This window comes from Aedes albopictus, chromosome 2 (genome assembly GCF_035046485.1).
Source record: "Aedes albopictus strain Foshan chromosome 2, AalbF5, whole genome shotgun sequence".
NCBI classification, from domain to species: Eukaryota; Metazoa; Arthropoda; class Insecta; order Diptera; family Culicidae; genus Aedes; species Aedes albopictus.
Genome location: NC_085137.1, coordinates 198,721,808 through 198,734,588, shown reverse-complemented (window position 1 = coordinate 198,734,588; position 12,781 = coordinate 198,721,808). Strand labels below are relative to the sequence as shown.

General features: G+C 37.6%; 1 protein-coding gene across 1 annotated transcript in view; it reads right to left on the bottom strand.

Moving 5' to 3' along the window:
• Positions 1 to 12,781, bottom strand: part of LOC134286671 (uncharacterized) — a 276,510-nt gene that overhangs the window by 198,233 nt on the left and 65,496 nt on the right. The gene's annotated exons all lie outside the window — the stretch shown is intronic.

Here is a 12,781-nt window from a genome sequence, read left to right as displayed (position 1 = left end):
ATACACTTTACGGCCTTCTAGGAGGACACTTCTTCGGAACTAGGACTGGGTTACTGGGAATTAGGAACACTGTGTTTGCACTTAACAACTATTTATTTAAAACTAATTAACGCAAATAACATAGTTTCTTCAACACGTCTGTGCTTGTCGGCTCTTCCTTCAGAACTGTACCTTTTTTCATTCATCTTTCTCCCTCTACACAGCCTCATTCATACGCGGGCATGAATGGGGCGCGCGGTAGCGAGTCTACACACGCGAAGCATTAACATGGCGGGATATGCGGGCAATGGGAAACAGAAAAAATCTAGCGTAACATTACATAAGGATCTAATTCTTCCGTATACGGAACAGCGAAAAATCTCCCTTTTCCCCTATCCGCAACCCGTGGCCGCGCCCTGATGGATTTTGAAAGCCTCGGAGAATATTACAAACATTCCCACACACTAACCCACATTGCCCATTTAGGGGTCTGACCCTCCCTCAGTTTGTAATATTCTCACTAACTTGAAATTATATTTTCCCGTCACATAAATGACTTCGACAAATGTTCGATATACCTACTATGCAGCAGCATGATCAGTATAACTATATCAGATGACTTAAATATCTGATTTTTACAGAACTGATTGCCATTGCTGATACATTCAGCTAGTCCAATCATTACTGCAAAGCACATCGGGCACATGCTTGAAATCAAAGCTTCCTGGAAGATATAATCCAAGCTCAGGAAGTACAACTATCGGAAAATATGCTCATAAAAATCAGGGTTTATGTTGTTTTAGTGTTTGGGTCGAGTCTCTCGACCAAATTAATAAACGCCCTAATAAGAACAGAGCCTGCGTCTTAGCTTAGTTACTGCTAAGCGCTAAAAGCGTTTCTACAGATATTACCTGGAAGTGTTCTTTGACAATCTATAAAAATGAATTTATCTCTGTCTGACTGTTTGTATCTTTTAAACTTGAATACTACTAAACCGATCGACGTGAATATTTGCATGCGGGAGTTTTTGGGACTGGGAAAGATTTTCAAGATAAATGGTTTGAGATAGGTTCCTCCTCTGGAAGGTTGAGCTCCCATACAAATAGAACAGGATTTTTTGTAAAACTTCAAAAAGAGTTAAGCCAACGGATCTAAACTTGGCAAGTTGAGGTTTGTGAGAAGGGAAGGTATGTTTTCACGGTGGTGTGAGACCTTTTCCCATCAGGAAAAAGGGGCTCTCATTCAAATGGAACGGAAATGTCAGCTTGCATAATCAGAAAATTTATACATATTTAATTTGTTCAAAAATCAAGCTAATGGAATTCAATTTGGCTTAAGGAGGTTTGTGAAGTTAAGATATGTTTCTACTAGGTTGGTGAGATTTTACGTGAAAGACAATTACTCACCTGCACAAAGCGATTCCCGTCTGATTTTGACCCATTTCTCCGATCCCGCTTCATTGACCGATTCGATCAACAGGCTTATGATCTGTTTCGATGCAGCTGCCGGCTCATCTTCCAAATATTCGATCGATATTTCCTCTATGTCAAATTGATCATCATTCTGCACCGGCTCGGTTAGTGGTTCGTACTCAATTTTATTGACATCACTAGTTGCGGATGATATGTTGTGCGCATTTGCATCTGAAGGATCCGCAGATGCTACATGTTTGGGTACATCCGGGTCCGCAAGGGATGACCGCAGTCTCTCATCAACCTGTCGTACTCGTTGCACGTAGTGGAATGCATCGATTGTTAGCTCTACGCAATCTGCACATACGAGACAACTCAGTGCATCCGTTTCATCAATCTGAAAGTTGAGTTGCACAAGTTTTAATTGCAAATCCTGATTTTTCGTAGAAATGTTCTACAAGCCTACAAGTCTTACCTGAACAGCCGATACGAATCGAACCATTTCGGCGAGACTGCTTCCATGCCGTTCCGCGAATATCGACGTACTTTCAGCGACCACGGTAGCGCACAGTCGGCAGATCTCCATGATTGATGCATTAAGTTACTATTTAGTTGGTTTATTTTGTATAAATCTACTAACAAATTGTGCAAAAACCGGAACAAAATAGAAAATCAACCGTTTTTGTTGCACTTTTGTTGACACTTCGGCATCTTGTTTTCCTTGTCACGATAAACTTTCTACACACACAGAATGGGTTCGGGTTCAATGAGAGTATATTACAGGTGGGGAAGAAGCAATGAGAGTCTAATAGAGGTGTGGAAAAGATACTTTGTGTGCGTGAGATCCGTGTTTGGTGCAAAACATGTCACTACTACAAGCAAAGCGAGCTCCCATTGACCAATCCAAATTCCTGTGTGGTAGTGGTTTGTGTTCAGATTTCCCGTGTTAATCTATCTGTAAGAACTTTGTAAACATCTTTTGTTCTCACGTATATGGATAGGCTTGCATTAGGTTTCGTGAGACAATTTTTGGACAACTCAATAAGAACGCGTGTCAAATAGTGACGTCACTATTTGTGTTTACATTTTTCTTTGCTTACTAATACATAGCCATCTCTTCTTCTTCCCCACCTGTAATATACTCTCATTGGGGAAGAAGAAGAGATGGCTATGTATTAGTAAGCAAAGAAAAATGTAAACACAAATAGTGACGTCACTATTTGACACGCGTTCTTATGGGAGCTCGCTTTGCTTGTAGTAGTGACATGTTTTGCACCAAACACGGATCTCACGCACACAAAGTATCTTTTCCACACCTCTATTAGACTCTCATTGGTTCGGGTTGCTTGTGATCTTGTGATAATAAATTCTGCGTGTCGCCTGTCGATGTGTCGCCCAAATTTTCATATAATCTTATTTCTAACACATAGGTCAAATCACATGGACAATAATTGTTATTTTATACGTTTTATACGCGTTTGAGCGAAAGGCAAAGTTTTTATAACTTTTATAATTATTTAGAACTGTAGGACAATCTCTGTGCAGAGTAAGCTTAGCGTGCGATGAAACGCTTTGTAAGTGTTTGTAACCAAACATGGAGGTGTGGAATTGGTCACAATTTTCAATTCGTAGCACGGCTGCGTGCAAGTCTATTGCTGGTTGCATACTTTGCAGGCTATAAACCGCCAAAATATAGGCAATGATAGGCAGCCTACATGTTGGGGTTATGAAATTCAAATAAATTCACTTCTCGCGTTTAGTATCATACAGGCGTATCTACAATGATCGATTTCTTTTCATCGCTATCGCTGTTCTCCTTGGATTTATTTTTTTTCGGAAAATACGATCAGTGTTTGGATGGCCTGTCGATGTTTTTCGGTGCAGGACTAGTATCAAGAAAAATAAAAATATTTAAATAACTGGAAATAAATTGTCGGTCGAGTTATTGACCAAAAAGAAAATCAATGATGCGAAATTGATTTCAATAATAAAATCACCATAAATTGAATTGAATTCAGGCCAAACATTTCAATAGGTCCTATCTGTATTTGAGAGGCTCTCTTTGTTTACTTTCTCTTTCTCTTTCAATTATTGCAATTTTTCACACTTTTCAACTACTTTTGCAGTAAAATCAAAAGACGATTGCTTTAATCATCGTTCTATGCAAGGAGACAATCATAATTCAAATAAACAGCTGAGATACTAACGAAAGAGAGGGAAACCAAATAGAGCCTCTCTTCTGCAGATAGGACCATTAGATATGTTTGGCCTGAATTGCATTTGCTCCAGAATATTTGGATTTGGATAATTTTTATGGTGAAGATACATAACAACCCCCATTTGGTCTAGTGGTTACCGCTTCTGATTCATATGCAGGAGGTCATGGGTTCAATCCCTGGCCCGTCCCTTTCCTCCTACTTTCCAACAACTTTTTCTTTCTCTCCTCTACATATACAACCTCATGTAAACGAATTGAAGAAGTCTTTACCCTTCCTTTCAACTTCCACAGCACCAGTTTGTATATAACGCCTACAAGTTATGCAATTAAAGCGAACTGTGCCCTTGACCTCCAATAGTATTTCTCACCACACAATCATCACTTTACGAACACTATAAATATATCCATGGATCGCATCACCGACCGAACGGTGACTCCCAGATCTCCCATCCTTTCTGTCTAACAAATACCCCAGTCCGTGCGGGTTGTGGAGACGCAGAAGTGCTCACGGTCTTTAGTAGCAACAACCAGTACACTCTAACATTCCTTTCCCTTCACAGCTGAATGTTATTGATCAAAAATCTATGAGCTGCTTAAATTGCGCTTTGAGAATAAGTGGAGTGTCCCAGCACTTATTCATTTGGATATCAGTACAATTGGCTTCTTTAACGGTGTTGAGATAATTCGATATTCTGAATCTGCATGCCAAATTGAGCCGAAATCCAAATTTTCATGAATTTTGGTGCCCGGGAACCTATTTAAAAATCAATTTGAAGTTTGTATGGGAGCGATTTGATGAATCACCCCTCGTCGGATTTTGCACTGGGCGGAGTGTTGTCAAACAGTTGCCCAGCTGTCAAAAGGTGATTTCAAAAAATCTCTTTGAAATTGAATTTAGGTACATACCAAAATGAAGTTCTAAAAATCTGAAAAAAAATAGTGGCTCAGAAAAAGGTGCTCTTTCGTATAAAATCAAAAAATCAATACATTTTTCAAAATTTAAAAACCCAATTGGTGTACCTAGGTAGGTTCCGTTTTCATCAACATTGGCCGCAAGTTTCAGTTGACAAAAACGGAATAATTTTCTTTAACTTTTTTTTTTTCAAATCAATTATCAATGCTTATCAGTTTATTTAGAGAAAATACATTCGTAAGAATATGTGTTTTAAAATGATTATTATATAGTTGTTGAACTTTTTTTTGTTAAAGCTTCGATTTACTTAAACTAATGAGTAAAGGTGTGTGACAAGAATAATTTTAGTCTCATGATGACTTCAAGCTGCAATTATATAAAGCTTATTTGTTTAACAATCCGTAATAAAAGCATAAATGTCCTATTCGTCAATTTCATTCTTTGGAGCGGATCTGGTGTGATGGTTAAACACTTGACTATCACGCTGAGGACCTGCGATCGAATCCCACTCCCGACAATCTCGCAAAATGTGAGTTCTTCCTTCGGAAGGGAAGTAAAACGTGGGTCCCGAGATGAACTAGCTAGCCTAGGGCTAAAAATCTCGTTAATACAGATAAAAAAAAAAATCATTCTTTATAGAGAGATTTGAATTGAGTGTTTAAAGTGTTAACCCGTTAACGCCCAAGGTGTCTCACAATTTTAATCTCCAAATAAATTTGTTATCAAAGGTTAAGTTCCATTAAAATAAGCATGATTTGATGAAAAAATGGAAGTCTATGGTGTAGTTCCAAAAAATTCCTCAATGTCTGATAATTTTCTCAAGTTCTATTTCTGCCCAACTTCTATACGCTATACGCTATAGTTATATTCTGATCCGTATAGATACAATAAGGGGCTGTCCATAAACCACGTGGTCATTTTTTTTGGGACTTTTCAAAACCCCCCCCCCCCCCCCCCGCGTGGTCATTTGTCCATACAAAATTTTTAATTTGTCCATACAAAATGGTCATTGGCCGAACCCCCCCCATGACCACGTGGTTTATGGACAGCCCCTAAGGCAATCCATGAGGACCAACCCCTCCGTAACTTGACAGATGAGCTCAGTTTCGCGTACCTACTTGCAAATCGCAGATGCCGCTACTGTTCGTAAACAACGGGTCCATCCTTCACTGACGCAACAATTTTTGTCCATGCGAAAACATCTTTTTGTTTCGTGGTGAGTGGAAGCCAACAAGAGGCTAGCGTTTCGTATCAAAAGGACGTATTCAACAGAAGCGCAATAACTAATGTTCATTAAATTGAAATTATTTTGATTTTTCTATTTTATTTGTTGTAAGAATTGTAATAAAAGCACATGTTTAAACGGTCTTCCATATTAATTGGTGACTGCGCATGCTAGACCAAACTCGAAAAAACATCAACAATGATTATTTTTAACTTCCATTTTGGCTTTGCCACCAGATATGTAGCTGTAAAATATTAGCATAAGTAACCTTATTTATTACTAACTGGTGCTTAATAACCGCACTAGAAGAAAACATGAGTTTCTTATCAATTTTATGAATGCCGACTGTTTTGCCTTTACCCGTTTTATATATATATAATTTTCGCTTCTAGTAAACAAAATTCATCATGCCGCACTTAATTTGTATTTATCTACCACAAAAAAGCGGAAACAACAAATTAAGGTTTCTGTTTAATGTTTTAATATTTTTTGTGCGGTTTGTTATTGTCAGTTTTTGTCCTTTTCAAAAGTAGCGCTTGCCGCTTTGAATCTGACAGTACCACCCGGACCAAAATTTTTAGGTACGCTGACGTTGTTCGGCAGCTGTCAAGTAGCTCCCGGGTTGATGAGGACATATCGCGATGGGGGTGACAGCTGAAATTGTAAACACAGTGTACGTACAGCTTACCAAATTTTCGTCGAGTGTTCTCGGTGCTTAACAAATTCCTTTGTGTTCAACTGTCACCCCGATCGACGAATGTCAAAAATACATGGTAAACAAGGAAAATCAGCTGATCGCATCTGTCTCATGGATTGCCTTATTGGGGACTACGAAGGTGATGATTTTGTTTGCGGTTTTCAGTGGGAAAGTGAAGGAGAGAAGATTTTTTGCTTTTTTTTCACTCATACTACCATAAGAAACCCCGTAGGAAGAAAGAGTGTTTCCCGGCTCATCAACCTTCGTAGTCCCCAATACAGCTCTAAACAAGTGAGAGAGATAATAACCACTCAAAAAGAATAGAAAAATGACTTAGGGGCTGTCCATAAACCACGTGGTCATTTTTTTGGGACTTCTCATGCTTATTCGTGAACAATATGTGGGCTTTATGATGTTATTGTGGGCACTATCAAAGTTATATCGAAAAAATAATATGAAATCCCCGAAGGAATCCCGGGAGGATTTATAGAAGAAATTCTGAGAGGCATATCTGATTCTGAGGGAATCTCAACTGAAAGCTTGGTGGGAATCCCTGAAATAGTCACAGAAGAAATCCCGGGAGGAATTGCTGTATAAATCCCGAGCGAGGATCACAGCTCATGGAAAGAATTCCATTAGGATTCTCTGAATATGTTTCGACAGATCACTTTAAAAAGTATACTAAAAAAATGAGAGAATGCTGGGTAAAATTTCTGATAGAATCCTTTCATGATTTTCCAAAGCAGAAATCCCTGAAATTATTCCTGAAGGAATCCCGTAAAGAATACCTGATGGAATCCTTAGAGAGATCATGACAGGCATGCCGGCCAGAAGCTGAGTAGGCATTCCTGCAAGAGCCATAGAAGATGTCTCTATGATCTAGGATTGCCTGAAAACAATCTCGGTAGAAACATATATTTTTTCATAAGGAATCTTTGAAGGAATTCCAGCACAAATCCCTGAAAAAATGCAGAAAAGAACAACTAACAGAATCCTTTCAGGATTTTCCAAAGCAACCCCTGCAAAAATCCCCGAAGAGAACTCCGGAGCTATCCATTCAGCAATCTCGGAAGCAATATCTGAAGGAATCCCGGGAATAAACCTGGGAAGATTCTCGAAAGGAATGCCTGAAGAAATCCTGAAAAGAATTCCTGAAGGTATCTCAAAAAAGAACCTCAGCTCATCTAATCTCATCTCAATTCTTCACACTACTCTCTAGCTTCTACCTTACTGTCTTCTTTGCCCTCTATTCCAACCCTCTATCCTACGCTCTATCATAACCTTCAACCCTACTATCTGCCCTACCCTCTTAACTATCTTCTACCACAAACACTGCCCTATCCTTTACCGTACCCTCTAGTCTATATTGTGCTTAATCGTACCGTCTACCCTACTCTACCCTAACATTTTTCCTACCCTCAAACCTGCTCTCTATTCTACCCTTCTCCCTACCGTCCACCTTATCCTCTACCCTAAACTTCTACTCCACTCCCTCTACTCTATCCTTCACCCAAACCCTCTACCCGACCGTCTGCTCCACCCTTTATCCTAACCGCTACCCTACCATCTACCATGACCCTCTACCTTGTGTCTCATAAAGCCCGACCGGTAGATACCCATATTGCATGAGATTATAGCTCAAACTACCAATTCCGTGGCCACCATCTTAGGTAAGGTCCGCCATCTTGGGTTTCAAAATGGCGTCGGATATTCATTTTTGAGTTCTACTCATGAAGCCCGATCGATAGATACCCACATTGCATGGTTTCATAGCTCAAATTCTCATTCTGAGGCCACCATCTTGGATTTCGAAATAGAGTCAAATCGACACCAACATTTCAAAAGGGCGTAACTGCTTTTGGAATCATCACCTTCTTTTAAAGCTGTGGATCATGTGTTATGATTTCCATGTTTTTCACAACAAGTACCAGATGGGAAAAACTCTCCTCTTTCCGACAACCACGGTGGTTTGAGTGTAAGGGAGGCAGTACGACCTACAGCTTTGAAAGAAGGTATTACTTCCAAATGCAGTTACGCCCTTTTGAAATGTAGGTGCCGAAATATCGTTTTTTGACTTCTACTCATGAAGTCCGATCGATAGATACCCATACTGCATAGTATCATAACTCAAACTACCATTCCGTGGCCGTCATCTTGGATTTCAAAATGGTGTTATATATCGATTTTTTACATCTCCTCATTATGCCCGATCGATAGATACCCATATTGCAGGGTATCGTAGCTCAAACTACCATTCCATGGCCGCCATCTTGGATATGGTCCGCCATCTTTGATTCCGAAATGGGGTCAAATATCGATTTTGACTTCTACTCATGAAGCCCGATCGATAGATACCCATACTGCATACCCAACTAACAATTGCAAGTCACAAACAAGCAAGCTTGCTGAATTGTTGCTTAATAATGGTAATGATAGCTGAACTAAAATTATGCTCAACACGTAACTGTTTAAATGTTTTTTCAATTGAGAAAATAGTCAATATTCGACTTTCCTCATCGGTATCAACAAAGATGGATTAAAGGGGCATGCGCATTGTTTTTTTTTAAATCATGTTTAGGTTGGAAGCAAAAAGGAAAATTTTTCAATTTGTTTCACATTTAGATCAAAACTGATACGTTTTGCAAGATACATATATGGCCAATGCGAGAAATAATTATTTTCACCCATTTTTAGTCGGTGAAGTGAAAATATAGATGTTTATGAAACCACCCGGACCAAAAGCAAGCACAAAACGCTTTCAATGATCGACAAAATAAAGATTACCGATGTTTTGCATTTGTTTCGAAGTAATTGTTCATATTCTTTTTTTTTTTTGAAGAAATATGAAATAGAATTTTTTTCGATTATCAGTAAAGTTTAAGAAACCAAAAACTCATTAGCTCGCCCCTCGGAATTACAGATTGGTTGTCATTTTCAGTTTGACATTGAATTATGACATCCAGGTACTTTTTAGTTGACTGACAGCTCAACTAACGGGGCCCCAACTAAAAAGTCACCCAACTATTAAGCCCCCAACCAGCGAGTCATGACTGTACATACATACATACAGACATATAAACATACAAATAGACAAACATACAAGCATATAAACATACAATCATACATACATCGACTTTTGTATGTATTGATTAACAACTCTGCCGAAGAAATGAACTGTAAATTATTAACCATAGTCAAGATGCCAGGGAATTTTTTTTTTCGCATTGGAAATGAAGCTCACAGATCTTGACAATATGTATTCTTTGCAGCATCGTTTACGTCACCTAGTGAACCAGTCACAAACTATATTGTCCACTATGAGCAAGGTATGGGTGTGGAGAACATCTTCTCTGAAGAAAGTATTCTAAAATTTTGCATAGGGTAATTCATGTATTTTGGACAGGCTGAGGACATCGTTGAAAAAATCGTCCCCTAGATTTCTTAGGAAGCAATTGATTATTTTGCAAAGTTACCAATACGCTTATAATATGATTGTGCTTTGCGTTCCTGGTGACAAAAACCTTAACGAAAGCATTTTAAGCTGAGAAAATCGCAATTTCCGATCGCCTGTTAGAATTGCATTTTGGACACCGAATATATGTTTTGGACACCCTCAGGTATATATAATTTGGACAGGGCAATTATCTCAATGTTCAGCCATGAATACTGCTAAATCATGGAAGTAGCATAAATTAACAAATATTTTCTTACAAATAATCAAATTTCTCCGCTTAACAGGCATCTATTTTGATAACTATTACAGTTTTTGTTAAAATCGAGGAAATATCGTCAGACCCACAGAATACGCCTCCAAGTATGCAATCGCAGTGCATCCCCATGTAGTTCGTCAGATGACCAAAATATAATTACAGTAGAAAACTTGTAATGTATTTTGGACACCACCTATATTAAGCGTTCTAGATGAATGTTAAGAGATTGGCTGCCTAATGCTTCTGTATTGAACATGTTTCAATGCAATAAGGCTTTTAAATTTCTTACAATTATTATTTCAACGATTTTGAGGTGAATATTGTATGTGACTGTGAAGTGTAAGTCGTCTTGCATACCTGTGCATTTGAGGGGTTTTAGTGAAATAATTTACATTTTCGATAATTTTGAAGTAAATTCTTAATTGTTAAGCGTATTTTCAACGTAAGTCATCAGAATAGGGTCTATTTGATCCAATAATCGATATTGAGAAGTATCTACTTTTATTAGCTCTCCGGAACAAGGCATACATCGCCGTGCATGTCCAAATTATATACATGTCCAAATTATATTTTTTACCCTAATTCTGGAGATATTCACATCAAAAGGACTGTCCTATTCATACACTGCAAAAACTGCAAACATTTATTTTATGTGAAAATAAACATCGATCCAATTGGTCTTTCCACACATCAGTTTTATTACCTAAAATATAACCAAGATATTTGTTGCTTATGCTCTAGATTAGTTTCACAAATACATGGTATGTGTAAACACCCATAGCAAAAAAATATGTGAGTGCACACATAATACCAATGCTTAGCGTCTGTGTCAGCCGCCGGAGATGCGCAAAGTGAAAAAATGGCGACTGAGACGTGTTTACAAAATCATGTACCGTGATTTCGGGTGAAATTGATCAGTGGGGTGAAATTGATCGACGAAAGGACTCTTTTTATTTGTTAAAAATAACACTTAAAACTTGAAACAATTTGTAAAAAATGTTCATAATCTGACTCAAGAGTTATTGAATGATGAGTTTACATGTTTTACAGCCAATTAGTCTCATATTTATGTAAAAAATTCAATATTTTCCGAAACTGCATGTCAGGCGAATTTCAAAGACACTTTCAAACTTTTGTTACCGTAGCTGTATCGCTAATGTTATGAATATTCGAATGAATGTTTCTAGCTGCCAAGAATTCGCTAAACCTGATTTTGTCATCAAAAATTTTATTAATATTGAAATTATGCAAAAAATGTACTTTTTCGGAAGTTATAACATATTTAGTACGGAAATTGCATACTTTCAGGCGTTTTCTTAAGATTTATTAAACTTAAAACTTAAATAATTAAAAACTTAGTAGACTTGTAGAAATTTGGCAAAGTTTTCCGCATTCCGGGTTGGTTATTTCAGAAGGAAAAATTATTTTCAGCACATACAAAAACATTTCACTGACTGATCAATTTCACCCCGAAATTAAAATTTCTGATTTTTTATTTCAAATGATATTTTTTGTAATAAAATGATTTGCAGTAGAACTTTTAACCTCGTTGACTGATGAAAACCATGGTCGTACTTGTTTTAAAGCATTAAATTTAACCGTATCGATAAGTGTTCAAAAAATATTCGCCAAAAACTACGAAAATTGATCAATTTCACCCGAAATCACGGTACTCCAGGAATTGTTCAGTTATTTCACCTAAATCATCGCAGTCTCGATCGCAGCTATATTCCTCCTAGTAGTACGAAATAGTCATCATCAATTGCTTCATATCGACAAACATTTAGAAACTCGGGCGAAAGAGCGCAGTTTTGATCATCATTCGGAGCTGCAAAGTTGACCGATTGGTCACTCACTGTTGGTTAACAAACGACCAACTCTCCAGTGTAATACGATGTTTGGCTCGTTCTACATGAGCTCTTGACTTGTTAATAAATAGTTTTAACTGCTTTATGGAAGTTTCATCATTTGTAAAACTTTTATTTTCCAAAAAAAAAACATTTAAGCACATGTATTGATTTTATTTGTCATTCGGTATTGTTTTTATGTGTAATCACACATCAAAACGATGAATACCAAAAATAATTGGGTATGTGTATCATACATAAATATCATTTGTCCAGACAAATTGCAAAAATATATGTGTACGAAACATAAAATGAATATTTGCAGTTTTTGCAGTGTAGGACGCTGGGCGGATATGGGTTAAAGGTTATATTTTTGGTCTTCTTACCGCTACTTATTTACGTTAATTACACCATTCAACACTAAATTTTGTTATGGGATGAGAAAAAAAATAACAGGAGTTTGGAACCCTAGAAGTGTCATAATGAAAGAATTTTGGAAAAAATATTGGATGCCTTCGCAGTTCAAAACCGAAGTTTGTATGGAGAACTTGGGATGTTCAATTGATATGTGCGTTAGAACGCACTGTGCATATATTTGGGCGTTTGACAATAACGAAACTAACCCAAATACCGAAAACGCCTAAAAATATGCACGGCACGTTCTAATGCACATATCAATTGAACACCCCAAGTTCTCCATACAAACTTCGGTTTTGAACTGTGAAGGCACGGTCCAATATTTTTCTAAAATTCTTTCATTATGACACTTCTAGGTTCCCA